Source organism: Leptosomus discolor, chromosome 1, assembly GCF_034619465.1.
Source record: "Leptosomus discolor isolate bLepDis1 chromosome 1, bLepDis1.hap2, whole genome shotgun sequence".
NCBI classification, from domain to species: domain Eukaryota; kingdom Metazoa; phylum Chordata; class Aves; order Leptosomiformes; family Leptosomidae; genus Leptosomus; species Leptosomus discolor.
The window spans coordinates 1,988,948-1,995,101 of NC_141391.1; positions in this window are offsets into that span (position 1 = coordinate 1,988,948).

Sequence of the window (6,154 nt, forward strand, 5' to 3'; positions counted from 1 at the left end):
GGAAAAGGGAATGCCCCAGCAAAGCTATTCCTGTTCACCTATCCTAGAAAACCTCGTCCTCGCTCCCAGCAGGGTCTGCTCCTTGGCTTTCTCCTGGCTGTTGTCCCATGAATCCCACGTGTGAGGGGGAGGACCAGCCCTGAGCACTCCTGCCAAGCTGCAGAGTCCCACCGCCCTACGTGAAGTCCCTGCAAGTGCTCGCAGCATCGCCCTGGGGCAGGTGGCAGCACGACTGAAAGTCTCCTGTAAATATTGACTATCTACCTGGGGAAAGCCAACAGAGATTGTTCTTTACTCTGGGGGATTGCTTCTTCTGTTTCTCCCAGGATCTGGATCTCTCCCACAATAACTCGCCCCCTCAGGACATCTGGACGTCGGGAGATTTGTCCCAGCTCAGTCCTTCGCTTGATGGCTGAGGGACTTTGGTCTCTGCCTCCGGACCTGGCAGGCTCGTGGGAGGAAGGGTGTGCAGCTTCTTTACGCTTTATCCAAACCTTTGCTTTATGCTTCTTCACGGTGGGGAGCTGCCGGCGTGCCGGCGGGATGCGCCGGGCAGGGTGATGGAGCGATGGGGCTGGCCAGGCAGCGGTAAGCGGCGAGGGAGGGCAGCCTGGGGTTTATCAGCAGAGCTCTTCCCTTGCAAACTGGAAGACCAAATAACCTAATTGTTGGTGCTGGGTGGCAGGGAAGTGTTATCCCAGCTCAGCCCCACATCCCCCAGGGTTATCTGCTGGCATCAGCAGCTTGAGAGGAACCTCTCGACAGTGAGTCAGCAGCCCCGTCGGGCGGCTGAGCCGTGGGAGTAGGATGCTTTTTATTCAGTCATTTATTAGACCCTTCACATAGAGCTTAGCCACGGTTGCCGTGCCGAGGTATCCACCGTTTGCTGTTGTTGGGAGACGAGATGCTGAGCCAGGGGGTCGTTTGGACCGATTCAACCCAGCTGCTTCCAGGTGGGTACCAGTTGGCTTTGAAAAGAATGAAAACAGCCCCAGTCCCATCTGCTGGCGGAGACATCTACCCGTGGTGACAGCAAATGGGGTGTTTTTCACCTCTCTGTGCTTGAGCGTGTTACTCATGAGCCTCTTTGCATCCACAGCTCTGCTCACGTACCGTTTCCATCTCTGGAGGTCTTGTCGCTGGCTGGCAATCGCCTGCCAGACCCGAGCGTCCTTGCAAGCCTGTCTCGGCTCTGCAGGTAAGGAAGCACCCGGCGGCGGATGGCTCTGGCTTTTGGGGGCTGGCAGCTGCCCCTGTCAGCTGTGGCACAGGAGCAGGCTTGAAATGAAAACCAAAATCTTTGTGATTCACCTGGATGCTTCCCTGTTTAGCCTCTCCAGCATCGAAAAAGAGAGTGAACGGAAGCAAAACAACCTGCTGCAAAGCCCAAGCCAGCCAAACCCAGCAGGTGGCTGGTAACTCAGCTCCTGCCCTGGGTGATCTCCAGGTCTGACTCGAGAAATGACAGTCGCTTTCTCCATTTTATCTTCTTCGCCTCAGATTCGTCGTTATTTCAGTGCAGCAGCGCCAGGAAAAGCTGCGGATCGGCTCCCTCTGTTTCGTGTGGGCTTTCGTGATTCAGCTAGAGAGGAGTCACTAGGAAGGGGGGCAGCTCATGTGCCCCTCAGCTGGGTTGTGCTGGGTTTGGGGACAGTGCAAAAGCCTTCTGATGTTCCCCTGGTGCTTCCAGTGCTGCGAACTGGAGGTGGGAACTGGGTCTGGCTTGTTGGCCAAGACATTCTGGGAGGAAGCTGCACATTTTCCTCAGCATTCATGAGCGAGGAGGGGGAGTGGGTGAGGTTTAGGCATGAGACCGCAGGGCTGGAGCACGGAGGTTTGGGTTTCTGCTCTTCCCTGAGCTATCTCGTGACCTTGGGCAAGCGCTTTGGTGGTGATACGCTCCCGTGGGGAGGTGGAACGTTGTTCGGGAATCCCAGCAAGCCCTCAGCTCATCAGAGCCCTGGGGGGTTGAATGAACTGCCAGGATGTCCCCTCGTCTGTTAAACTCTCACCGAGATACGAGCTTGAGCGAAGTGACCCTTGGGCTGGTGTGAGGGACTGAAGCCCCAGGCTTCAGGGGCGATGCCGGGCTGTGCCAAGGACTGAGCCTCTGGTTGGGATTGGAAGAGGAGGGGGAACGGGGCAGCGAGAGGCAGTTGTTGCGGATGGCTCCGTGGTGCTGCTGGTGGGAAGCCCAGCGAGGAGGCAGGTCAAGGGCCACCTCTCTGCAAATCGTGGAGTTTCTCACCCATTTCCCATTCCCGTAGCCTCAGGGGAGCTGAATCTGGACAGGAACAGGATTTCAGCTGTCCCCTACCCGCACCAAGCAGAGAGCAGGCAGTTCTTCCTCCACCCGGGGACGGCGACAGCTTCAGGGCAGAGTGGGACAAGTCCCCCAGCAGCCTCTGGCAGTGGCCCTGGCCACCACAGCAGGAGGACACGGAGGTGCCAGTAGAGCTGGAAGCGAAGAAAAAGGCAGCTTGACTACGTGGGGCTACAGACCGGCAGGGATCCGGGCAGGACGGGTGAGCAGCGCCTGCCTCTCCCTGCCAGCTCTGAAACCCCGGGGGGGTTTCAGGGGGAGAGGGCTCCATTCTGTCAGCGTGAGGATCTGCTGGGTGTTTACTGGTGAGGGAAGCAGCTCGACAAAATTAAAGCAGTGGGGGAGGGATGCACGGAACCTCAGCTCAACCTGTACAGTCCCACTGTAATTACTGGGAGCTTACTGGACAGGAGTTGCCCTAAAGCAGACAGCTCCCGTCGTTCAGACAGAAATGTCCCTTTCCCTCTTTTGGACTTCTCCAGGGTAGCTTGCTCCAAAGGAGAAATTGCATGCTGTTTGGGAGGAAAACAGGCAAAAATAGGGAAAAAAAATCAGGTTGGGAAGTGGATTACTGTGGATCCTGGGCAGGCAGAGGGCAAGGAGGTTGTGTGAGTAGGCAGCCCAGGCATTCCTGGGGTAGGCAGCTCTCCCCTCTGGACGTCCTTATCGAAGTGTGATGCACACACCACGCTGGGCCACGCGATGGGATGGCTCCAGAGGCTGCCTGGTGTCTCCTGTGTGGACTGGGCTGTGGTGGAAGCTGCTGGTGGGGCTCCTCCAAGCCCTTCTCCTGTCCCCCCAACTCGCTGCAGCAGTCCCTGTCGTTAAGAGTGGAGCAGACAACGGTGCAACTTCTGGTGCTGGCCTGGTGGTAGCAGCACGATGTGGGAAAGGCCTCGTGCTCACAGGCGAGACCCCAACCCAAAATCTGCCTGCAGGGAGCTCCTGGCTGCCCTGAGGCCAGTAGCAGGGTTTCTGCTGTGCTGGAGGGACGTGGACCTCAGCTGGAGCGATGGGGCTGTCAGCAAGCCTGCTACAGTGAGCCTGACCCCCCTCACCTTGGGCATGTCTTGCCATTGAGCCAGATCCTGCCTGATTTCCAGGATAATTCCAGCCTTGCCACGGCGGGGGCTGTCCCAGCGCTCGGCTTCACGTAGAAACCCTCACTTGCTTGGGTTTCGTGGCAGAGGTCGTTTTTAATTCCACCCCTCAGGAACACCCAGTGTTGGTAAGAACCGTTGGCTGATCTGGCGTGTGAGCTCCAAAACTCCCCTTCCCCAAGCCTCTCAGCTGAGTTTCCACAAGCCTGTGGGTGCTGCTGGCGCTCCGGGTGCCCGCAAGGCTTGTGGCGAGTCCCGTCCCTCATCAGGGAGATCAGGAGCCGATTTTCCCATCACCAAGGGACACTGGAGCTTGAATTGGCATCACTCTCAAATTAAAGTTTTCTGGTGACCGTGTGCCCCCCTGCGTGGGGGAAATGTGTTCTGAGGCTCAGGTGGGGCCTGAAGCTCAAGAGCTGGGAGTTTATTCATTTATTCTTAGCCCTGTAATCTTTTCCCCCAGATTTATCTACACGATGCTCTTCAGAATCAGGTGTTTGAAGCCAAAGACCCTGATTTTTTTTGTCACAACTTGAGTAAGGGGCTGAGCTTCAGAGGTGCTGAGCACTTGCAGCATGTTCCAGCATAACACACTGCTGCTTCCCCCTGAGCCCACGCACGTTTTCAGCGCGGAATGATGGAGTTTGGTGCATTTGACGTGACTCTCTCCCACAGTAAAGCAGAGGCCAAACCAAACTGCCACGAGACAACCTCTGAAGTGGGTCTGAACCAAAATCTCTTCCAATTCTAGCTCTGTTTGGGCTCGGGAGGGTGGTATCCTGCTGCTGGAGGTGTCTCCTGCCACTGGAGCCTCTGGAGCCCTGTCTCTGCTCACCCTCTTCCTCCTCTCTTCTAAGGAAGGAGTTCTGCCGGCTCCCTCCACACACAGGGACGTTTGTGCTCCCTTTTCTGAGCCCAAGTGTCTCAGCCTGGACTTCAGCAAGGTGATTTGGGTCCTGTGGCTCTGGGTAAGTGTAAAGACTCAGCTGCTTGAGCCCGGCCTTAGTCCCCTGGGAGACACCCTTGGCCTTTAGCTGCCACTGCAGAAGGGCACAGCTCTCCTGGGCTCCCGTGTCCATCTGCCAGCCCAGGGGAATGTGTCAGATACCCAGGATCTCTCGGGTGGGATAGGACACCTATTTAGGCAGCTGAGTTGCACCCAGCTTGTCTGAATCCTTGCCTATTCAGGGATTTCATCAGAGAATACATGAAGGATGGCTCTCCCCCTGGACTGGTCCTTTGCTGGAGCTGCTGGGTGGATGGTGATGTCTCACCAAGGACTTGGAGCGCCAGGTTATGCCTGTCTGCTGAGCCACATCGGGTTCTCGGTGTGTCCCGGCGGACAAATAACACGCAACCGCATTTAAGCTCCTCTTCCTGGTGCTTTTGGCTCCTGCCCAGGGCCCACCTCACGCTGCTGCCCAGCCAGGTGAGCTGGCGGCGCCCAGGTTACCGCTGCTCGGCCAGGGGCAGCCCCCTGGGACGTGACGGGGCGGCTCTGCTCGCTCGCAAAGCAAGCTCTGCCGCCCTTCCCTGCGTGTCACTGCCCTGGTTTAGGTCACTGCCCTGTCAGTGAGGTGATTTCTGGCCGCCATACTCTGGCCAGGATGTGATTTGGACTGCAGGTTGGAGAGGTGGGACTTTTTTGAGCTGCAGCTCTGGGCAGTCTGAGCAGGAGGAAAGTCCTGCCTCTCTACCTGGCGGCTCTTCCAAGCTTTTGAGGCACCAGTCCTCCGGCTGCAGCGCGCAGGAGGGAGAGCAGAGTGCTGCCTCTATAATCACAGGCAGCAGAGCTGCTGGGCATCCCTGGTTAAGGGATGCCATCTCCCTCCTCCTCCTCCCCACTGCGTGTACCTGCCCTGCAGTGCCAGGGTCCCCACACATTGGAGGGATCGCGCTTCGGTGGGAGGAGTGGGATGAAATTCTGCAGCCTCCGGCATGACTCGGTGCTTAGAGCAAACAGCAGACTATTTTATCTTGTGGATGGCAGACGAGACAGCTCTTCCCCATGGCTTTCTTCCCGTGCCTGAAGGAGCTAACCTTTCACAACCACCCTCTTGCCGCCACCCGGAGCGGTACAGTAGGAGCCCAGCTCTGCGGGGAGCTGCTGCTCTGTCCCTCCGTCACTCTGGGACACGTTGCCTTTCGGTGTTGGGTCACTCCTGCTGTGCTGGCCCAGGCCCAGGGAGGTGCTTTAATCACTGCTCCTCTCTAATAAGCAATTTTTGCAAACGCTGTTAGTGCCCTGCTGCTGCTCCTGGCCCCATCAAAGTCTGTAACAGCCCGTCCACGACCGAGGCAGTGCAGTCTCAGGCTAAGTTTTGCTCCCCAAATGGTGTTTATCCCACAAAAGGCTCACGTGAAGCTGGTCCAGGTTTCCTCCTGCAGCAGCTTGCTGAGCAGGGTGGATAAACCCCGAACGCGCCCGTGGCCTCGATAGGCGACGTTTGGAGGCAGCCACACGGACGCTGATGAAACGCTGCGATGGCGTTGCTCCCTGCGTGTAAACTGGTAAATAAACCCGATCGGAACCGCTCCTCTGGCCTTGGCGACACGTAGCCCAGTCTGGTGCCTGTCCTTAGGGCTAAAGCATCTCCCTACTAAACAAGGTGGCTTCTAGTCAGGTCCCTGGGCAGCGCTGTGCTCTGAGCCGAGCCTGGGCTTAGTTGGCACGGTGTAAGGAGCGGGGGCACGGGCTCTCCTTTGGGGAACCTCTGCTCCCCGAGGCCGC